The sequence below is a fragment of the Podarcis erhardii genome (assembly GCF_964252035.2).
Source record: "Podarcis erhardii genome assembly, chromosome: 16".
Lineage (NCBI taxonomy): Eukaryota > Metazoa > Chordata > Lepidosauria > Squamata > Lacertidae > Podarcis > Podarcis erhardii.
In genome coordinates, this window is record NC_138514.1 from 3,871,568 (window position 1) to 3,896,267 (window position 24,700).

At 42.2% G+C, this 24,700-nt stretch overlaps 1 long non-coding RNA gene across 1 annotated transcript; it reads left to right on the forward strand.

Annotated features, from left to right (window-relative positions):
* The first annotated feature begins 2,387 nt into the window (after nt 1-2,387).
* On the forward strand, nt 2,388-15,925 carry LOC309331182. Its single transcript, XR_014151755.1, has 3 exons — nt 2,388-2,460; nt 9,446-9,577; nt 15,070-15,925. It is a non-coding gene; the product is annotated as an uncharacterized lncRNA (long non-coding RNA).
* Nucleotides 15,926-24,700: the final 8,775 nt, after the last annotated feature.

Genomic DNA, 24,700 nt, shown 5'->3' on the forward strand with positions numbered 1-24,700 from the left:
GTGGGAAAATTCCTGTGCGGCCCCAACTATGGTGGCCAGCACGGGCGACAGCAAGATATGGAAGTAAAAGATGAAAAAGAGAGGGAGGCTGGGGGTTCCAGCGATGAGCTGGGGAGGAGGGCTGTGCAGGGCTCAATTTGTTCCAGGAATGGATCGAAGCAATGCCCATTGGCCGGTTAGGCCCACCCCCGAGGAAATTCTTGCACCTAAGCCTGCCTGCAATTGGCCAGTCCCCAGACAGGCTGCAACCCTCGCTATCTGGCTGCCGGATCACAGGTGTGGCTGTGGCCACACCACAACACCGCCTGACTAGTCAAGGTAAGCAGACATCTTGCCAGTACCTGCCACGACATAATCCAGGCTGCAGAGGTGGCCCCTGGCACAAATATCGTTCCATCACTATGTTATATTTTTCTGTGTCCCCAACTATTCTGTCTGTCTCTGGTCCAATGATTTGTGCATATAACTCTTTCCCCTTTCCTAAATAAAGGCTTTTCCATTGACATCAATGTGACCGAATACAAATAATAATAATAATATTGACCCCCAGAACCATATGCATAAGTCATGTCACTGACATTTGTTTTGTATGTATGTTTGTATGCAGTATGAGTGACTGCAAAAGTCATTGCTCATGAGAATACATGGGTTGTCAGCCACCAACTCAGCAACTTGCCTCAAAGATAATGCAATAAATGTGTGAAAACAACACTAGACGTTGCAGAAAAGCTCAAAAGTTAACACTGCTGGCCCATACACTACAAGGCCCTTAAAAACTTGGGTGTAATATACCTCAAAGACACCTAATCCCTTATATTTGTTCCTGAACACTAAAGTCTTTGGAGGAGTCATAGGGTTCATCCACACTGACCTTTGTTTTGCATCTTTAGGCATAGATCTGGGGTTTCCATGTCTGAGAGCTGCTTCTTCTTCTTCTTTTGGTCCTGCCTCTTTCCCTGTAAAAACTACTCTTTACTGCTGAATCAGAGCAAACTGCAATCCGTGGGAAACCCAAATTGCTGTTTGCTGTAATTCAGCAGTGAGGCAACAAATAAACACCAATACTGCTCAGACATGGACCGGGAAAGCCCAGATCTGCACTTAGAAAGTGCAGAGCAAAAGGTAAGTGTGGCTAATAAGCCCACTGTTCATGGTATCACATGACTCACATGCACAGCTCTTATCCACCAGGAACTGCGTGTTCAGTACTGTGGGCCCGATGTTATGGAATTGCCTTTCAATGGTGGTTAGACAAGCCTCTTGAATTTCCAGTGTCTACTGAAGCCTTTTTTAAATTCTAGCAGGCATTTTAATTGAAGTCTGATTTTATAGTTTCATTCATTTTTTTACTTCTCTGTATTGCATTTCTTGAACACCATTAGAGACAATTATTTGAATAAATAGTCACAAGTCACCATATCTCTAAATGCAGAAAATCACACAAAACACGTTCCACTCCATGGAAATATTGTGGAACCATTCCAGATCACTCACAAATGCATCTATCTATGGATTGTTCCAACCACTCCTTTGGATGGCTGGCTTTACTTGAAGCTGGCTCCATGAGACAGATTTTTACATTTGCACCTTGAAGATGTAGTTCAAGTATTTGTCTTAATCTCAGAGGGATTTATAATTTGATGTAGCTGACTGTTTATGTTTCCTCAAAGAGTCTCAGTTTCCTTTTCTTCTGACCTTAAACAGTCATTCCTGGTTCTGAGGCTGCTGTTTACATTACAAAAATGTGCACAATTACATCCACATAATCAACATGACAACTGGTTTGGCTCAAAGGTCAGCTTGGAATCATTTGGACAATTCAGGTGTCAAATGTGCCACTGATGGGGGAAACTCGGCACATTTTCTCAATGGCTGCCTTGTGTGCTATTTTCATTGGCTTAGAATTTGGATTGCTTGGGTGCAGAATTTTTGTTAATACAAAGCCTAGTCATGCCTCTGGCTAAGATGATCATATTTTGGGGAGCCAATTCTCACAGTCTCATTTTCCGTCTGTCCTAATCAGCTTTTCCAATAGCCAAGTGCTATCTGGTGGACTTCAGAGATTTGTAAGCTAATTCCAAGCAGATGCTCCTACTTTCCTCCTCCCTCTGTTTTTGCCAGCTCCTCCATGCTTCATGTGGTTAACAAATTCAGACATATTGGAAAATATCCTCTCTCTCTTGAAAAAAAAAAATCTATACCAGGCAATCCAAAGTACTCACACTTGGCACATACCCTTTATGCTGCCTAGTTTAGAAGCTTTGCTTCAGCTAAACGCTGATCATTGCGTCATAGGCAATGATGGAATGGGTACGGTAGCACCCACTGCATAAACATATTTTAACAAATGCACAAGTTCAGCATGAGTGTGCATCCATTCAGACAAAGGGCGCTTCCAGATGACCTGTTTATTGAGCATTCATGCTGATTTGTTTGCTCAAGGCTCAGGCAGAGATAGAGGTAGGAGAATCTGTCAATTTCGGTTTTTCTCGGTTTCTTTCCCCCCAGTCTTCAGTTCAGAGGCAAGCAGGAAGAAGGCAGTCTTCCTGCCTTCATGACAGTTTTGAATTTTTAATCCCACCCCTTCCCCCCAAGTGCTCTATGCCACAACCCCAAAGTAGTGATTGGTTCTGTGTCTAGTGGAGTTTTTCAGCATGCACACCACACATCTGAGTACACAATTTGCCTGCATATAAACATGGCAGATGGGGTTCTGAGAATCCTAGGGACCTAAGAAGCAGATGTGTGACACTTTGATTCATGGGGCAGAAAAGGGATACAAACAAATAGCTGGGGAAGATGGTAGCTTTCAGCACATAATTTTCTATGGGACAGAGAGCTGGGGGGGGGGAGTGCTGTGTAAACTACGAATGAAAGGCTAAGTCAATTTTGGTTCTCTTAATTTCTCTTTTTTCCAAGCTTAAATTAAGTTCTCTGCATTTCTGCAGGAATTTGTGGTGGTTGTTTTTAATTTCTCCCATTTAAGAACATTTCTGCATGCAGTGGTCACTAATGTACTTTTTTTTTTTTTTTAGAGCACTTGCAAACAAACTATTGCATGTTATTTTCATGAATATATCCTTTTTTAATGTACATTTTCCCCAATACCTGCATTTTACTACGCATAGCTTGGGCAGAGAATTGCAATGCAAAATTTGGATAAATGCGAATTTTGAAGGATAACTGCATTTTGGTTCTCATATTTGATAGATTCACTTTTAAATATTAAATCCCTCCCCCATAGTGTCAGATGAAGGTAACGGAATTGGAGCAATTTCCAAGATCGCAGCAGAATTTATAAGATACTGCACCTATAAAAATAATTGCACTGGGTACACTGCCGTTTGGATGTTTTTTCACACATATTCCTGTGAAAGGTAAGTGGTTTGCATAATCAGTGTGCAAACCAGCCCAGAGTCAGACCAAATGATGTGACTTTTATGAAAATGTGCAGACTTTGCATTATTTATTCTAAATGCAACACTTCTCTTTCTTTGCCTTATGTTTTCCCCTTCTCTCCATTGTGTAGTGAACATCTATGGACAATCACTGAATAACATTAATAATAATAATATTTTCTATTTATTTATATCCCGCCCTCCCCAGCCGAAGCCGGGCTCATGGCAGCTAACAACAATAAAATAGTACAACATTAAGTTTTTTTTCCAGGTTGAAAGGGGTAACTAGGAGCATATGGCACACCAGAAATTGTATTTTCACTGTACAGTGGTACCTCAGGTTAAGTACTTAATTTGTTCTGGAGATCTGTACTTAACCTGAAATTGTTCTTAACCTGAAGCACCACTTTAGCTAATGGGGCCTCCTGCTGCTGCCCCACCGCCGGAGCACGATTTCTGTTCTCATCCTGAAGCAAACTTCTTAACCTGAAGCCCTATTTCTGGGTTAGCGGAGTCTGTAACCTGAAGTGTATGTAACCCGAGGTAGCACTGTATTGTTTAGCAATGTGCATGATGCAGCATTGCAACTCTTTAGATAACCCATGGCAAGATTAAGTAAGCTTACCAGACGTCCTCGTTTCCCAGGGACAGTCCCCGGATTTACAAATCAGTCCCCATACAAAATACATTGAAGTTGAAAAGTGTTCCCGGATTCACTGAATTTATTTTGGCAACCTTAAATTAAAGGAGATTCCAGGAACAAGATGCTTAATGAACTGAGATAAGAACAATCTCCCCCTCCATCCCATGCTACTGATAAATGAGGAAATATGAATGTCTAAGTTGGCATCCCTGTATTTGAACCATGTTCATGACATTTCTTCAGCACAAATTGCCTTACATAAACTGCTATTTAAACATACTGAAAGAATGAAACTGAAACTAAAACCATAAACCAACAATGGCACAAAAACCAGGTGAAATGATTCAATTTATATATAACATTCAAAATGTGGGTGCTGCTGCTTATTAAGCCAAAAAGCATCGCCCATGCATAAGAGGGTGGTATTTGGAGTCTCTCCCCCAAATTAAAACAGTACACACTCAAAAAGGTAGGGGGATCTTAAAGGTGAGTGATACCTTCCAAACTGCCCAGTGAGGAGTAAGCACAGTCATACCTCAGGTTGAAGTTGCTTCAGGCTGAGCGTTTTCGGGTTGCGCTCCGCGGCGACCCGGAAGTAACGGAACATGTTACTTCCGGGTTTCGCCGTTCGCGCATGCACAGACGCTCAAAATGATGTCATGCGCATGCACAGAAGCGGTAAATCATGACCCGCGCATGCACAGACGCGGGTTGCATTCTGCTCTGGATGCGAACGGGACTCCGGAACGGATCCCATTCGCATCCAGAGGTACCACTGTAATAATAATAATAATAATAATAATAATAATAATAATAATTTGTTATTTATACCCTGCCCATCTGGCTGGGTTTCCCCAGCCACTCTGGGTGGCTTCCAGCAAAATATTAAAATACAATAATTCATGAAATATTAAAAATTTCCCTAAACAGGGCTGCCTTCAGATGACTTCTAAAAGTCAGATAGTTGTTTATTTCTTTGACATCTGGTGGGAGGGCATTACACAGGGCGGGCGCCACTACCGAGAAGGCCCTCTGCCTGGTTTCCTGTAACTTTGCTTCTCGCAGTGAGGGAACAGCCAGAAGGCCCTCGGAGATGGACCTCAGTGTCTGGGCAGAACGATGGGGGTGGAGATGCTCCTTCAGGGATACTGAATAGAGTGCATGATGGACATGGAATGCTGCTGTGGATGGAGAACTGGGGAAGGGGTAATGGAATGGGGTGCCTGGAGTCTTGAGTAACAGCACTCCACACTGGAATTCTTGCTGCAGGTCCCGCTTGGAGTAACAACAAAGCTCAGTGTTAGGCAGTATCATAAAACATTCTCATCATCACTGTTCATGTCTCTTAAAAGTGGGGGAGAAAAGCAGTGTGGGGAGGGTGTTCCATAAATGAGACATAAATGAGGTTACCCCAGTGGCATTGATGGGCAGTAGGTCCAACTAAGAGAAAACATTTTTTTAAAAAAATAATATTTATTGCTTTTTAAAAAGGAAAAAGAAAGAAAAGAGAGAAACAAAAAACGAACAAGAACAAGAAAAATAAAACAATACAATACAATATACAAAACACAACCTCAACACCTCACCCAACATAATAAACAAAACAAAACAAAAACAATTTAAAAACACACATCATTCCTTTTCCATATTCTAACTTTCATTCCCTTATATCATCGACCTCCTCTCACCTCCCTCTTTGTATTCCACTTCCATTAATTGTTTTAGCAATTCCTTTCCATCTTTCTCCATTTTCTATCATATAAATGTCTTAACATATTTTTAAACTTATTTCCATTAAAATTGGTATACTTATTTAAACTTAACTCATAGCATTTCTACTAAGGCCATAAAAATTCATTCCAACATTTTCCTGTCACTCATTAATTTTACAATATTTCTATATATAGACTTTAAATCTTCCAATCTTCTTCCACCATCTCCTCTCCCCAGTCTCGGGCTCTGACAGACACTTCCGTCAACTCCCTACAGTCCATCAACCTGGAGATCTTATGTCCGAGGCTCTTAACTCTTTTCCACATCCCTTCTGCAGTTCTTCTTTATATTCTTTGATGCTAAAGAGCAGATCTTGAGGAAACTCCAATCCAACAACACCTCCACTCCCTCTCGACAGGTCAGCCAAATTTCCACAATTAAATCTAGGATCCATAAAGTATTTCAGGGCATATTTCAAAATTCCTCCAAATCCAAAGGCCCCCCGAGCTCCAATCTCCGCCTGACCCAAGTCCATATTCCAAAAGTCAGTTAATCCCTGCATAGAGGGATCTTTCCAACTTTCCTTTGCCAGGCCAGGCCAGGCTCCGATCTTCAAAGTCTGACTTTTTCTAGTTTCCATCATAAAGGGCCTCAATTTATAATCTTCGATTTGCCTCTGTAAGACTAAAGTTCCCCCTTGTATTGCTTTAGGTTCAACAACAGCAACTTTCTCCTTCTCCTTTTCAGCAATTTGTCCTGCTAAAATAGATACCTGTGTCAAAACCTGAGTAATTTCTGTATTGGTGCTCACTTTTGGTCCCAAAATGTCAGTTTTAGTAATCATAACATCCAATTTTTTATGAAGATGTTCCAGCAGATAATTTGTCTTGCAAAATGCAGTTACTAAGGCTTCTCCTGTCGACATTCTCAAATGTCCAAGGTCAATCTCTAGTTCCCACACTTCTTATCAAGCAGCTGGAGATTTCCCAGCTCCACTCTTGTAACAGTTTCAAAAGCTCCCTCTAGAGGGAAATAGTCTCCACTTGTATCAATCCTTTCAAAGAAAGTTCAAAAAGTAAAGTTGGTTTCAATTTTCAGTTACTTATTCCTCCCTTTTAAACGCAGAAGCGGACAATGGAAACAATATATTTCTCTTATTCAACCGACTGTCAACATCTGTTCTCTTAGCTGTCAATGAACTCTCCCAAAACGTCAATCACTGTCAGTCCGTTCCCAGGTTCAGAGCAGTGGGAATTTAATTCTAATCACTCTCTCCTGCAAGATACACAATCCAAAATTTCCCCCCTCTTCTCCTGCTTCCAAGGGGGGTCTAATAATTTCAATCGATGGAAGTTTAATCCTTTACATAAGGTTTTCTAAGACCTTAACTTGTAAGCTCTTTGCTTCAGTCTATTTACAAGAGGGGAAGGCGGACTTCCTGTTTTGAACCTTCCCTGTTCGGTGTCAAATTAAGGTATTTAAAAATCCAATTTCCGTACTACTCACGGGTTGTTGTTTAAAGTCCAATTGTCCACAGGAAAAAGTAAGCGCTCTCCGGCAGCAGCAATGCGGCTTCACTCCGTGAAAGAAGCGGTCGATTCAAAGCACCGCGCCGCTCACCCCACACCGCTCCGGATCCCCAGAACAGGGTTTCCCTGCGAGTAGAGGAGGCGCAAAGGGTGCCAGCCAAATCCCAAGTTCACAGGCTTCTTCCGCCTGTGATTTCAGTGGGTCTCCGCCTTCGCCGTGGCGGTTAGACCCTGCTTTTCACGGAGCAATTTCCTCCCGTTCGGAGGAGCTCTGCCATTGCCGGAGGCGCTAACCCGGAAGTCCCAACTAAGAGAAAACAAACGCCTCTTCAGTTTCTTTCAAAACATTGCTTTATCCTCCAAACTTTTAAAGGACATATATGAGAATGCTCCTATCAAGAACAGATGCTGCCCTTGTAATAACCAAGAGGTGAAGTCAGCATCATGTACTCTTTTAGAATGAAGTTTTCATCAGGGGGCTAGAGAAACAATCATGCATCCTATTAAACAGTTCTTCAGAGTCTCTTTGAAGCCTCCTGATCGCTTTTATTGATCATTTTATTGAATGGCTCTAATTATTTAATTACTAAGCAAGTTGCAAAGCTTCTAATGGTGATATCTACTACTAGTCCTTCTTGAAGTAGATACTCTGACTAGCATCAAATGCACTTGTAAATGTTGCAATTTCCCTTAGATGATTAATGTTTGCTTTCTGATAGTTTTTGGTGTCTGTATGTTTGTGGCGTTACATATTTTAAATTCTGCAACATTTTATTTTTGGTCGTTGGACCATAAATAAACTATATTTTTATTGATATGCATAATTTTATTATACCCTGGTATATAGCCTTTGTGAAGGGATGCGGGTGGCGCTGTGGGTTAAACCACAGAGCCTAGGGCTTGCCGATCAGAAGGTCGGCGGTTCGAATCCCTGCGACGGGGTGAGCTCCCATTGCTCGGTCCCTGCTCCTGCCAACCTAGCAGTTCGAAAGCACGCCAAAGTGCAAGCAGATAAATAGGTACCGCTCCAGCGGGAAGGTAAACGGCATTTCGGTGCACTGCTCTGGTTCGCCAGAAGCGGCTTAGTCATGCTGGCCACATGACCCGGAAGCTGTACGCCGGCTCCCTCGGCCAATAAAGCGAGATGAGTGCCGCAACCCCAGAGTCGGCCACGACTGGACCTAATGGTCAGGGGTCCCTTTACCTTTACTATATAGCCTTTGTGTCTGAAAAAGCAGCCTAGAAGCCCATTAACTAAACAGATAAATAATTTGATAAATTCATGGTGGATTGGCCTATCCATTGCTGTTAGCCATGCTAGTGCTACTGAATGTCCCTCTTCAGAAACCAGAATACTAATCCTCAGCTGTTGCTGGGAAGCAACAGAGGGAGAGAGCTACTTCTATGAACTTCCCAGGAGCCTCTCTGTTGGCCACCATGACAGGAAGAAAGTTAGGTTTGATGCAATTTTGGAACTTTGGCCTGATCCTGCAGATTTTGTTTTCCTTTCTAATGGCGAGATTAAACTCATCTTAGATTATGGTTCTGGTTTCATCCCTCCAAACAGAAGGCATGAATAAATCTATTAGGAAAGATGCTGTAAGCGAAGAATTCCTTGAGTGGAAAATGAGTTAGTTAAAAAAAAGTCTGTGAATAATTGAAAATCAGATCAACCAAGAAGTGAATTTGTCCCTTGATAGTGTGCTGGTTATTATAGTGATATTAGTCTTTTGTGTGTTTCTTTTAAAAAATAAGAATGCTAATGCTTTCATGCTCCACTGAAAATTCTTTTTTAATGTAGCATATTCATTTTACCTCTCCTTCCACACACACAGAAAATTTGTTTTTTAACTTCTTTTTGCTTCCTTGACATACACTCAGATCAGTTTCCTTTGAGTTCCCAGGGAGTTCTGGGAATATACATCTGTTTTGAGTTTCTGCTTTCACTGCCTTTCATTTCCTAACTTGTTCTGTGTTGTTCCAATTGTAAAGAGCATCTTAGCTCAAGAATATGCGTCCCATTCTGTGAATGATGACCTCATCCCAGTACAGTGAATGCACAAGCAGAGGGAAAAAATCCTTTCAGATAATTCACTCTGTGCCAGTTCCATCCTCATCTGTCAGCTGCCACTCACAAACTTGTTTCCTGGCATCCTTTGCAGGTTTGTTGGGCTGCCGTTCTCCTTTCTGAGACTGAAAAAATGCATCTGGAACAAATCAGGATCTCAGAAACAATCATCCCAGAAAATTATGAGAGTCAAGAACGTTACATGATTCAGGGAAGCAATTATAAGGTCTGAAACAAGATGTTTGATTCTGGCTTGCAGTGCAAATCTAACCATGTCCAAGCAGAATTAAGTCCTATTGATTTCAATAGGGCTTGCTACCATGTAAATGAGGTTAGCTTTGCAGCCTTAATTTTATTTTCAGGGTGTGTGGGAGGAACTGATTAATTTCTAAAGTGGTCTGAATTTCTGCTTTGAATTCTTTCCCCCCTAAGCAGAAACAGGACAAGTAGGTTTAAATAAATAAATAAAGGTCCATTTCCTGAAGGTTTGGGGTGTGTTTTCCTACTAATATGAAGGCTGCAACCCTATCTACTTACTTATTTATGTAAGTTTTTTTAAGGCTGCTTTTCTGGGCAAATGCCTACCCAAAGTGGCTTGCAGTCAAAAATAGAAAAAGATAAAAAGAACTATGGTAAAAGTAAAAGTTAAATCATGTGGCCAGCATGACTAAATGGTTTGCCTATGTCTGGTCTAGTCTATGAAAGCTTATGCTGTAATTAGTCCTGGATAATTTGAAAGGTTTTTTTTATTATCATGTGGCTTCAGACTGATAAGTGATTCAAGAATGGATAAAGGACCACTGAAAGCAGCTCCATCAGGATAAAGACAAAAGTCCCACCCACTCAAGGGATGTGTTTATGTAGATTGAGTTATAGAATCATAGAATCATAGAACTGTAGAGTTGGAAGAGTTGTAGGTAACAAAACTATTATGCGTAAGGGATACTTCTTCTGTCCCACCGCAGGATCCTTGTGCATTCCGATTTCTTACCATTTTTGTAAGGTTATTTTACACATACAGAGTAATACTTGGTTTCCATCCTTTGCTATTCTCCACCTCCACTCACCCACAGCACGGCAACCCAAAGGCCATAATTACCGCTTGATGCCTCCTGATCTTGTTTGCGCTTTGTGATTCAAAGTTAGAATAAGTGTTCCTAAATAGTTATAATTACTCTAATTACAATGTGTACCTTTTTGACATAGGACTTTAGGTTGCCAGGAACCTTTGTTAATTATTGAAGAAAGTCTGTTCAATGGAGGGCTGTGGGAGACAAAGCCAGCTTAAGGATTTAGCAATAGTCTGGAAAAGGGGTGGAATGGGGTAGCATTGCATATTACATTGAGCACACTTTTCCTCTTGCACTGATAATACTTCCTATAGGCTGTGCAATCATGCCACAGCTATCAAGACTCTGAACTTTTCATAAAAGTGAGAGATATCCCTAAAGGAGCTGGAATAGTGGTGGCATTTAGTGCGTGGAACTACATGTAAACAAACACAAGTTCCCCAATGAGAATATTTTCTTATGATATGTTGTTTTTTAAATTAAATCATTTAAATTTAAATTATTGACGCAGTAACACTAAGGTGATGCAGCAGTAAAAAAAGCTAATGCTACTCTAGGCTGCATCAACAAAAGTGTAGTGTTCAGATCAAGGGATTTAATAGTTCCACTCTATTCTGCCTTGGTCAGACCACACCTGGAATCCTGTGTCCAATTCTGGGCACCACAATTTAAGAAGGATGTTGACAAGCTGGAAGGTGTGCAGAAGAGGGCAACCAAGATGATCAAGGATCTGGAAACTAACCTTACAGGAACGCTTGAAGGAGCTGGGTGTGTTTAGCATGGAAAAGAGGAGACTGAGAGGAGATATGATAACCATCTTCAAATATCTTAAGGGCTATTAAAGCAGAGACATCACCTTACCAACACAGGTCCGTATAGTTAAAGCCATGGTTTTCCCAGTAGTGATGTATGGAAGTGAGAGCTGGACCATAAAGAAGGCTGATCGCCGAAGAATTGATGCTTTTGAATTATGGTGCTGGAGGAGACTCTTGAGAGTCCCATGGACTGCAAGAAGATCAAATGTATCCATTCTTTTTTTTTTTTAAATGTTTTTATTAATTTTACAGGATACAGAGATACAGAAAAGAAAAACAGATAAAAGAAAAAGAATATAAAAGTTTCAAATTTCCGTAATCCTTTTATCAAATCTACTGGACTTCCCCACATCCTCCAGACCTTGCATTATTTATAATACAAACTTCAGCAATTTGTCATCTTATTTCATAACTTATTGTACCTTTCAATTTATCATGTTATCAAATTCCAAATATTGTACACCAATTCTTATATATTTTAATTAAAACACAATAAAATTATTTCCTAATTCCACCTCAAATTTCTTGTACCTTAATTTTCATTTCACCTAATTGCTATTGCTGGGGCTAAGATTTCCTAAATGGTGCATTTTCTTAGCATTCATACAACTTATAATGTTTTTGTAGATAATCCTTAAATTTTTTCCAGTCCTCTTCCATTGCTTCTTCTCCCAAGTCTCGGATTCTGCCAGTCATTTCAGCCAATTCCATATAGTCCATCAACTGCGTCTGCCATTCCTCCAGCGTGGGTAAATCTTGTGTCTTCCAATGCTTTGCGATGAGAATTCTTGCTGCAGTAGTAGCATACATAAAAAAGGTTCTATCCTTCTTTAACACATTCTGGTCTACAATGCCCAGAAGAAAGGCCTCCGGTTTCTTAGGTAAGGTATATCTAAATACCTTTTTTAGCTCATTATAAATCATCTCCCAGAAGGCCCTCACTTTCGGACATGTCCACCAGAGGTGAAAGAATGTCCCTTCCGCCTCCTTACACTTCCAACATTTATTATCAGACAGGTGATATATCTTAGCAAGCTTGACTGGGGTCATGTACCACCGGTATATCATTTTCATAATATTTTCCTTCAAGGCACTACATGCCGTGAATTTCATTCCGGTGTTCCATAACCTTTCCCAGTCTTCAAACATAATGTTGTGTCCAATATCCTGTGCCCACTTTATCATGGCGGATTTGACTATCTCGTCCTGTGTGTTCCATTTAAGCAGCAAGTTGTACATTCTGGAGAGCAGTTTATTTTTTGGTTCTAACAATTCTGTCTCTAATTTCGATTTTTCCACCTGGAATCCCACCTTTTTGTCCACTTTAAAAACCTCCTGAATTTGGGCATAATGCAACCAATCTCGCACCTTGTTTTTTAATTTTTCCAAGCTCTGTAACCTCCAATTGTCTCCAATTTTTTCAATTATTTCCCAGTATTTTGGCCAATAGGCCTCCATATTGAGTCTCTTACGTGCCTTGGCCTCCACCGGTGAAAGCCACCTCGGGGTCTTACTTTCCAATAAGTCTTTGTATTTTGTCCAGACCATAAAAATTGCTCTTCTAACAATATGGTTTTTAAACAGTTTATGAACTTTAACCTTGTCATACCACAAATATGCATGCCACCCAAAAGCATTATCAAACCCTTCCAGATCTAGGACATCAGTGTTCTCCAGCAAAATCCAATCTTTCATCCAGCAGAAGGCTGCAGATTCATAATATAACCTCAAGTCTGGCAGGGCAAATCCCCCTCTTTCTTTCGCATCAGTTAAAATTTTAAACTTTATTCGGGGCTTTTTGCCCTGCCAAACAAACTTAGAAATATCCTTCTGCCACTTTCCAAAACATTCCACCTTGTCCACGATCTGTAGGGTCTGAAACAAAAATAACATTTTCGGCAATACATTCATCTTTATAGCTGCTATTCGACCTAACAAGGAAAGTTTCAATCTTGACCAAATTTCCATGTCTCGTTTAATTTCTGACCAACATTTCTCATAATTATCTTTAAACAAATTCAAATTTTTGGAGGTCAGATACACCCCTAGGTATTTCACTTTTTTAACCACATTTAATTCTGTCTCTTTCAGGAACTCATCTGTTTCTGTAGATGTCAATTTTTTTGCTAAAACCTTAGTCTTTTGCTTGTTCAACTTGAATCCCGCCACTCGACCAAAATCAGAAATTAATTCTAAAACTCTTTTAGAACTAGAGACTGGCTCCTGTAATGTTAATACCAAGTCATCTGCAAACAAATGTATCCATTCTTAAGGAAATCAGCCCTGAGTGCTCACTGGAAGGACAGATCGTGAAGCTGAGGCTCCAATACTTTGGCCACCTCATGAGAAGAGAAGACTCCCTGGAAAAGACCCTGATGTTGGGAAAGATTGAGGGCACAAGAAGAAGGGGACGACAGAGGACAAGATGGTTGGACAGTGTTCTTGAAGCTACAAACATGAGTCTGACCAAACTGCGGGAGGCAGTGGAAGACAGGAGTGCCTGGCGTGCTCTGGTCCATGGGGTCACGAAGAGTCGGACACAACTAAACGACTAAACAACAACAACAACAAGGGCTATCACATGGAAGAGGGAACATGCTTGTTTTCTCCTGCTCTGGTGGGTAGGACTTGAGGCAATGGCTTCAAGTTACAAGAAAGGAGATTCTAACTAAACATTTGGGAAAACTTTCTGACAGTAAGAGCTGTTCAGCAGTGGAACAGTGCATTGCAGGGGATTGGACTTGATGACCCAGAGGTCCCTTCCAACTCTATGAGTCTATGATTCAGTGATTCAGGGAAAACAAAAACTAGGATTCTGAAGGCTCAAAGCACGTTATCACATGTTGATGGCCTTTCACCTGATTCCCTGGTGGCCTACTGGAATGCGAAATTAACCAGGGCTATTGACTGGCTCCAAAGTGCCCTCTCCAATTGCAAGGAGCTGGACGGCCCCGTGGCTTTCCCCAGAGCTGAGGTTGATGAAACAATCGCTGAGATGGCTAGAGCACCGGTGGAAGATAACTCATTCTGAATTGGACCGAACACGGGTTACAGTTCACTGTAGAGCCTACCAAGTGGCAATGGTGACGGCGAAGAGGACCTTCTTCGTCGCCTCTATTGCATCTGCAGAAAACAGCAGCAGGAGACTCTTTCAGGTGGTTCACAATCTAACGGAACTACCTTTGCCATCGGGGTATGGTGAGGCCCCCAAGATCTCCTGCAATGATTTTGGAAACTTTTTTGCAGATAAAGTTGCTCAGATTCAGAAAGAGGTAGACTCCACTGTGGTAGCAGGGCCAGAGGAGAGTGCTAGAGATCTGTCTAGTCAAGTTTCATGGGATCAGTTCTAATCTGTTACCTCCAAGGATGTGGGCAAGCTGCTTGGGCTGCCATGGGCTAGGAATCTGCTTAACCTGCTGAGCAGCAGCCTGAATGAGCAGAAGCCAGAGTGACTCCACCTGTTGCTGATCAGCCTTCTTGCTCCTGATATGAACCAGCTGGCTCCAGCTTTCTTAAGCAGGGTTTTCAGCCTCAGCCAGCTGCTGGAAACAACATTTGTTGTTCCTGGCCAGACCTTGCTGCTTCTTGCGACCTTGGACTTTTGGCTTTCTTAACCCCCAGATCGTCTGACTACGTGAACTGAGATACTCCTGACCTTAGGACTGGACTTGACCTTGTATATGGACTCTGCATCTCCTGCAAATATGACCATAAAACCTTCATCCCCACCTTTAAGCAATGATCTGAGACTCTGTTAGGCCACAACCTAATTTTTACTTGTAATATGCAAGATTTCTAACATTTCTAATACTAAAATTTCTCTTTGTTTTCAGGAAAGTGGTGTATGGAACAAAAGCTGAGCATATCATCAGACTGAAACACCATCATTGTGGAAAATAGAGATTGCTGGTGCCTGCTTCAGAGAAAGGCAGCAAATTACAAGTAATGTCAATGAAGAGGAAACATGAATTGTTTGATGCTATGACTGACCCTGTAGTGGCACCATTTTTATGGGACTTGTGTTTGTTATGCCAGAAACATTCATATGAGTGTTTAATTATTCTGACGTATAAAGGTTTCATTACAATGGCAAAGAATCTTGCCATTTTAGTTGAAAGTGGGAAGCTTCCAACAGTTATAAGAAATTTGGATCAATTGGATGATGGAAGTGGTCTTTTGCAAATTAGGATGATGTCCTAATAGGAAACTGACACATATAAATATGGTGCCATTGCTGTGAGAGAGAAGATATTGTATCTGAATGCGAAATGAATGACATTTCTCTGCAGCGATTTCTCTGCCTGTGCTATTCTATGATGCCCCAAGGGGGAGAAGCATTTAAGCAGAGAACTGTTGCTTTGAGTCATCCGTTCCCTCACCCTTGTCACACCTCTCTATCTCTATAATTGAGAAAATGCAGAGGTGGTGGTGGGTTAATCTGCTTTGCACTTTTAATTCCTTGCTGTTTGTTCCTCCATGTGCACCCTCACCCCATGCAGGTTTTCACTTTGGAAACGATATCCAGAAAGCTTGTATGTGATGACAGCATAAATCAATTTCTCAGCTCTGAATTCAGTGCACCTCCATAAATGTTCCCAGAGGCATCTGTGTGCCTGGGAACTGACTGTGGATTACAACCAAGGCAGCAATCTGAAAACGTGTTGCTTTCCTTCATTCTTTTCAAGATTATGCATGTGCAGAGAATTACACACTGGTGGTCAAATTACATAAGCAAGAGTATAGACATCCATTGATTTTAACAGACTCCATTATTTCATTTTCACTTCGGCGTCCTCCTAAAAGAAGCTCAACTTAGGGTTGTCTGTCAAAAAAAAGGTGGGAGTTCCTGCACCTCTTTTTCTAGAAAAAAAGCACTGGGTACAACCCAACATCTCCACAACATTAACTGTTCCACAATTAAGAGTTTTTGGTATGTTTTTGTTTTTAAAAAACATACTGTATGTCTGACATCTCCAAGACTTTCACATCCCAGTGTCACTCCAAAGCTCATGGCAATAGTGCCTAGCAATACCCTCCAACTTTCATACCTTGACCCAAAGACCCACTTCCAGTTGTTCTTGCATGAGTTCCCTTATGACTGAAGCATGGGGCAAGGAGATGGAAGCAGTTGTTCCCTGGGGGCAAGCCTAGGTACTATCTTCCCCCCAGTTTGTAGAAGGCAGGTGGTGATGACCACCAGGTTGGATGGCTTCCAAAGATAAATTCATGGATGATACAGCTATCAATGGCTATAAGGCATGAAGACTATGTTCTACCTCCTGTGCTGGAGGCACCATGCCTCTGAATACCAGTTGTTGGGAATCTAAAGGGAGGTTGCTGTCGCACTCAGGTCCTGCTCATGACAGTCCATAGGCATCTCATCCGCCACTGTGAGATCAGGATGCTGGTCTAGATGGGACTTTGCTCTGATCTATTAGGGTTCTTCTTAGGTTCTCTGGAGTTTTTCCAAACTGCTGTTCAGGTGGAACTGATTGCTGCTGCCCCTGCAGCCCTTAGTGCCCTAAAAATGAGTTTTGAGGGTTGAGGGACCCTCTAGACAGCATGGTGGATGACACTGAGGGAGATGCAGGGAGAATGGGCATTGGGTGAAAAAAGTGTCCCCTCTTTCATTAATGGAAGATATCAATTCAGGGACTGCTCAAGACATCTTTTTAAAGAGCTTTTCAGCTTCAGGAATTAATTTGAACAAGGTCTTGATGTATTTACTTGATGCCTCCCCTTCTGCGTCTTCTTCATGGTAGATTTTATTGGTGTGCAGTGTCAGTTTTATTAGTCTAAAATTAAGACTATGCACTCAAGCAAGAGGACTTTCACGGAAATGATGATAAACCTAGCCCAATAAAAGCATGCAAGGGGATTCTACCCATTTTTAACAAGCAAGGCATGTTATATCGTCATGCATTTTTACCAAGGGCAAGTACAAAGAGTTTTGTCATGTAGCCAGGGAGGTACTTTGCCAGTTATCAGAACTCATTGATAGGCACCACTCTTAGACCTCTAGCACACTTTTTGCTTCTGAAAAGTGCTTCTTGGCAAACTGGTTTTATTCCTAAAATAAAAGTTCATTTTAGATTGATTCCACATTATCCCCCTAGTATATACACTTGAAAACAAACCATTCAGTGTATATGCAGACTGAGTTGCTGTGTGATCTCTCCATCTCAATCTGTATTTCAGGTTCTCTGTATAAAACTCTTTGGTCTCCATTCACTACCATGAGGAAATCTATAAACAGATATAACATTTTCCCCTTTTGGCTAAAGTGGATGAAATTTACAGGCCTACTGGGCTCTAACAGAACGGATTAAGCCTGCTAAATTGCAGACAAACGGGTCTAGGGGATTTTTGTGGAGGAAGGAAAATGTATTCACATGAGGGTTTATGGAGGAAAAGTGAATACATTATGAGGGATGGTTTTTACCTAAATGCCTCCAATGAAGGTACAGCCACCTCCTTCTGAGGCACTCTTTTCCACTGCCAAACAGTGCTTACCACTAGGAATATGTGCACTATGGAGTACACTGGCTTCCCTTGTGTCCCAGCCCACCCTACACACTGAAACTTCCTATTGAGATGTTGTGGAATGTGTTTGAATTGCAGCTATTCTGTACTAAGTCCAGATTCAATTTGTTTTGCATTTTTAAAGTGTTATGCTCCCAGGTGGTCTCATCTACTTACCTATCTATCTATCTATCTATCTATCTATCTAGCTGTCTGTCTGTCTATCTATCTATCTATCTATCTATCTATCGGAAAGGAAAGAAACTGCTTTGTAGCACCTACTTCAGAAACTACTGCAGGACAGTGTGTTGCAGAATGACTGAGTACATCTGCTGGCAAGTGCACCAAGTACTCAACGTTGGGAGAAGGCTCAGGCAATTATCTTTTCTGTAAGAATTGAGCTGCTGCAAGCACAGTCTTATCTGTGCTGAATCTATTAGTATCAAAGTTAGCTGGAGCTGGAGCACTTCTGTATTAAAGTTTCAGTGCAAACATGAACAAAAAGAAAAAAAGAACAGTGTCCCTTATTAATTTATGACGCACTGTGGAAATGGTGCATGAACATTTAAGCTGTTACTCTAGAGATGCATATATTTTTTTGCAACATAGATAACTGGGCCAATATTTATTCATTATAGATAACCATATTCATTGAAGTGGGGAGGGGGGGTCCTGAAAATGGAGGTGTTGCACTTTAAGAAGTTCCATTGTGTCTCGGTCAGGGTAGACATGTACTACAGCACAGGCTTCACATGCAGAAGTCACACACATCTGCAGCTGAAAGGATCAGGGAGCCAGTGGTGGGAATGACCTTTCTCGGACTGAATCCCTAGGAAACTGCTGTATAACACACCTTCCTTCCAATGCCCTTCTGCTTAAATAAATGTTTGATAGTGATGGGCTTCGGCACATGTGAACTGAAACATATAAACTACCATGTGGGAGGTTTTGCCCATATGAGTTCTTAATAAACAGGAGGAAATTTTTAAGGAATTATCAAAGTGAAGGGATACTGCAGGGGAAGTAAAGACTGCCCACAAACTATCATGAAAACTGTAGGTGTACACAATTAATGGGAATTAAAGTGGTCTGTCACCCCAGCACAACAAATTCACTTTTTTAAAAAAATGACACATCTTTTGTGATTAGAAAAGTGAAGGGGAAATGCATTGAGGATGAACAAATGGTTAACTGGAAGATGTATAAACACCATGCTAGCAAATCAGTGTGAATGCTCCTTAAAGGCCAGTGACAGTCTAACCTCCATGCACGATTTGTGCAAGGAAATCAGGATGAAAGATCAGTAAAGACGTCATCTGGAGGGTCCCAGCGTTTATACCTAGACTGAGATTACATTTGGATTATAATCATAGTACAGTGCTACCTCAGGTTACATACGCTTCAGGTTACAGACTCTTCAGGTTACAGACCCCGCTAACCCAGAAATAGTACCTCGGGTTAAGAACTTTGCTTCAGGATGAGAACAGAAATTGTGCAGCGGCAGCAGTGGAAGGCCCCATTAGCTAAAGTGGTGCTTCAGGTTAAGAACAGTTTCAGGTTAAGAGCGGACCTCCGGAATGAATTAAGTACTTAACCCGAAGTACTACTGTATAGTAACAGCACTAAAGAAAACATTTCTGAACATTCTTTACCCTAACTTTATATATACACATATTCATAACTGCTGATTGTAGGTTATGGAATCTCTCTCCATGTCTTTGATAAAGAAAGATCACAAGTAAATAAATATTTACACAAGCAAAGCAACTTGGGGCTACCAGGGATACAGCTTGACATTTGCTCTACCTAGGCTCCTGTTTCACTCTTCAGCCAGCAATGTCAACATTTAAATCTCAGTCTACTTATATCATCCACTCTGTGCTTAATCAAGTTCAAAAAAAGGTCAACTGTTCAGAAAGTTCTGAATGTCATCTTCTTTGGAAAGGCAAAGATAAATATTTCAATAAAACAAATTTGACCTGTCATGTGTAAATTCTGTCCTCTCCTGAAACCATTAGGAATATATTAAAGGGAGTAATGTAGCAATAAAATAAAGGTGTATGCTAAAACAAGGAGGACGGTTGCAATGATGATCCAGTGAAGTGAAGCGAGTAGTGCTTAATCCAAAGAGGTGTAAGGGATTTTTGTTCTTGTTTAGCTTTTAATAGCCAGGATCACTCAGACTGATCGGGCGCCGATGCTGCCCCAGCCTTCCAGAAGGTGTGCCAGGCCTGCACTGCTTCTCTTGACGCAAGTGCAGATCACATGTTTTAAACTATCTTGTGTATTTTGCACCCAAGAGTTATCTACCTATGTTCTCCTTGCTGCTGCATGGAATAATGCATGATCTAGACCTTTCAGACTTACTTAACACTGTGTGGTCTGCTTATTGCAAAAGGGATAGAGAGGGGGCAAGAGCTTTAAGGCAGCCTAAACAGGATATGCAAAAAGGGTTAACAATGCAATGCTGCTAATAGACTCTGATAGTGTTTTTAAAACTGCTGGGGGCTCTCTTCCACTGGAGAGTGTGCAAAGTCCCATGTTTTGAATCTAGGCACCCTGCGATTCTTCTGTTAATTACTCAAATGTGGGTCAGATCTGTTTTTCACTTCCACTGTACCAAGGCTTGCAAAAGCAGCAGAATAATAACCGCATACTCTCATTCTCTGTAAACACAATAATTGTCTGTCGCCCATGTGACAGATAGTTATGATTTTCATCAATAGATCAAAATCAGTGTCTGGCAAAACTCTGTCCAGGCTGCACCACTTCAGACAGAAGCTGGAGGGTCATATCCATACAGTTAAAGTGCATGGCTTCACCCACAGTGCATGATTCTTCTCCTTTTTTTTTAGCCTGAACGCCCCAGAACTTCTCAAGGGGCCGAGAAGCAGCCTCAGCAAAACCCCTCTGCACCTCTGGCTCACGAGGAGACCCTCCCCAGAGCCAGAAGCAGTCATCCGCTCCAGAGAGGGTCTCCTCGGCTCTGCTGCAACTCTCCCGCCTAACAGCTGACGCGTGAAAAGAAACCTCCCTCTGCGTCAGCTCTGCCAAGAGCCCTGCTCCTCCTGCTTGTCTGCTTGAGCCGGAGAGGCAGGGCTGCTCTTTGGACCGGCAGAGCGGAGGTGCAGGGAAGACGCCTCCCTGCACGACAGCTCTGCAAGCACCCCTGTCTCTCCTGCTTGCTCAAGAGGAGGAAGGAGCACTTTTTCACGCCTTTAAAGCCCCCTTTGCTGCATTCTGCCTGCTTGTGAGCTGAGCTACCCAGCCGGCAGAAAGCAGGATGCTGCCTTTAGCCTTCCCTTCGCTCTCCCAGACAGAGGCTGTTGCTTAAAAGGGCAGTTAAGGGCGGTGGTGGGGGAAATTGCCTTGCCTTTAAAACCTCTTTTGCTCCATTCTGCGTGTTTGTGAGCTACATTGGACTTCCTTCCCTTCTGTGTGCGTTATTGTCTGTCTCTCCATTTTTTCCTCCTTTCCCATAAACTCTTCCCAATTCTCCTTTTGTCTTTTCACACATTTGTTTCCCCAACCCTAGACATCTTTATGTGCTGCATGTACAGTTTGTGCTGCTTCTTCATTTTTCTTCCCTTGCATCCACCCCCCCCCACTAGCAAAAAAAGAAAAGGGAAGGAATGTTTTATGTTTATTTTTTGGGGGGGGTGTTTATGTTGGTTCCCCCTAAACAGTTTTCCTGTTCCCTCCATATTAAAAACGAACCTTGTAACAAAATTAAAAGGAACCTTTAAAAAAATTAAAGGAGGCTAGCTCTGCTTGATTGCCTCCCCTTTCCTTTGATAAAAAGGGAGAGATTGGTGGGATGGGGCCTGGGGGGGGGGTACCTTCTGTGTCACAATAGGGGTAAATGGAGGGGGAAGCCTTATGTTCTCTTAAGTTGAGGCTACTTGAGTTGAGGTACCTCCATTGCTGGGGGTTGGACTAGATGCCCCTCAGAGGCCCCTTCCAAATCTGTGATTCTGTGATCATCCTACAGTCATATTCTCAAACTCGACTTCCAACTCCACCCCCAGCTTTCTCTCCTCCTCCAGACTTCTCAAGACAGCAAAACAGCTTTTCTGCACTGCAAGGACACTTCCAAATTCCTTTGCTTTCCCTTTAAAATAGCATCCTGTGCGGAAAACAAACACATTCAAAAGTTAGGATTGCCTAAAAAATAGGAGAGATCTCTGTCAAGTCTTGAGGCAAAACATGGGGTGGCATGGATGGGAAGGGTTGGGAGGTTATGACGGGACACTGCAATCCTCACCATCTCTACTCAGAAGTATGTATATCCCACTCACTTCAGTGGGACTCACTGCCAAGAAAGTCAGAGTCAATCTAGGATTGTAGGTTTTGAAGAGAAGATACAAAGCAGGGAAAGGAAAGCAGGAAGGTAGCGAAGAAAGAAAAAAGGGGAAGACACTAAGACTGAAGTGTGTGTGTTGGCTATTGATACACACTGCCAAGGATATTACTTTTGCTAAAAGCTGTGCATTCAGTATGATTCCATCAACGGTGTCTCTGAAAAATTTTACACATCACTTGGGAAGACAGGCGAACTAATGCCAGTGTACTGGAAGAAGCAAAGATCACCAGTGTCAAAGAAATGATTCTACAACATCAACTTTGTTGAACTGGTCATGTTGTTCAGATGCCTGATTATTGTCTTCCAAAGCAATTACTCTATTCCGAACTTAAAAAAGGAAAGTGTAAACCTGGTGGTCAACAAAAGAGGTCTAAAGACTCTCTCAAGGCAAATAAAAAAAATGTAGTATAAACACCAACAACTGGGAAGCACTGGCCTCCAAGCGCTCCAACTGGAGAACAGCCTTTACCAAAGGTGTCATGGACTTTGAAGACGCTTGAACTCAGGACGAATGAGCTAAGAGGAAGGCACATTTGGCAAACCCTCACCATGATTGGTTCCCACCTGGAAACCTATTTCCCCACTGTGGAAGGATGTGTGAATCCAGAATTGGTCTCCACAAGTCACTTACGGACTCACTGTTAAGACTGTGTTCATAGAAGACAATCTTACTTGGCTGTGAGTGATTGCCAAAGAAGGTAACCAATAACTAAAAGTGAATAATCCCAGGAAATTAATCAGAAAATGAAACAAGGGATAAAGCAGTCCTTTTTAGAGCCCTTTTTACATTTTTCAAGCTTTGGGATCTTGAACTGCATTTTTCTTCGGTTACGATATATTACAATGGGTGCCGAGAATGCAACCTACTTGAAACTTGGACCATTTGGCTTCAGACATAGACAGACTAGATGTTTCCAGACTTTTTCAACTGCAAAACATGAAGTGGGAGGATTCCTTCCCCCTCCCTCGTTCTTTTTAAAAAGCATATTTTTACATTATTATTTTTTTGGGTTGTCCATGTTTATGCAAAAGTACTTGCAAAGCATTGATGGAAGCTAATCATGGGAGCTATTTTGGCCTCACTTCCTTCAGGATTTCACAACCTCCATCACCCAGTGAATATAGCTCAAGACTTGTCTCTCTCCCCCCCCCCCCACTCTCCAAAATGTTTTGACTGAATTCTTCAAGCTCTGGTATCCATGTTCAGGGATAGGTCCCTTCCAGTCTAGCTTGTTGTGGATTTTTAAGAAAACATATTTTCTGTGCCTGTCATTCTTTAACTCTTTAGCACTAGTGGTGTGGGTGTAAGTCTTATGGATATTGGTACTTTGTACACAGTCCAAGGTAAAGGTAAAGGAACCCCTGACCATTAGGTCCAGTCGTGACCGACTCTGGGGTTGTGGCGCCCATCTCACCTTATTGGCCAAGGGAGCCTGCACCACAAACCTCAATCACACATAATGTGTATTGTAATAGGAACTCAACGGAACTGAGTCCCAGCACCTCTCAGATGGGCGCCATTGCCATGACAGTGGTACCTCGGGTTAAGTACTTAATTCATTCTGGAGGTCCGTATTTAACCTGAAACTGTTCTTAACCTGAAGCACCACTTTAGCTAATGGGGCCTCCCACTGCCGCCGCACCGCTGGAGCACGATTTCTGTTCTTATCCTGAAGCAAAGTTCTTAACCTGAAGCACTATTTCTGGGTTAGCGGAGTCTGTAACCTGAAGCGTATGTAACCCGAGGTATGTAACCGAGGTACAAGGGGTTCATGGTGAGTTCCAGTATCTTTTTCAAGAAAAATAGCACTGCTCTTCATTCTAACTGGCTGTAGACCAATTAGCCAACTCCCCACCACTCATGATGCCCTGCCCTTCATGAGCAGTTGCGACCTCCAGCTGGAGGACAACTGAGAAGGACACAACAGGTGTGCACTCTGGCCTCTGTGAGCCTGGCGCTATGGCACTGTTGTGTCCTTCTCACGGCACCCTCCCTGCAAGCTCACAAAAGCTGGGCTTGCAGGGCCAGGGCAATGCCTGCTCAGGGCATCCCATGTGGTTTTTGTGAGTCTTGCAAAGTGACGCTGGGCTCACACCCACTTTGCAGCAGTGGCCAAGGGTTGCTCGTGTGCATGCCCTGCTCACCCCGGGCACAGGCAGGGGATGCTCTGCCACTGCCTGGAATCACTTCAGATCAGGGCTGTGGTGTTAGGTTATTTTCCCATCTAAATTCCTCTTGCCCACAGTGCTGGTTGGGGGGGGGGTGTGGTGGAGGTCCATCACTGGCATTATGCCAAGGCCCCCCACAGCCTTTCACTGGTTTACCTTCAATGTACACTTCTGTAGAATGCTACTATTGATTGGAATATAATAAACATGCAATATCATGGTGGCATATGTACTAACATTATGAGTAGGAGAAGAACATTTTTTTGAGGTGGGGACAAAGAATTGTAGAGTTGGAAGGGACCCAAAGGGTCATCTATTCCAACCCCTTGCAATGCAGGGATATCGGCATGCAGTCCCCCATCCAATTTGAAAGCATACCAGCCCCTGCTTAGCTTTGCAAATGTGTTAGC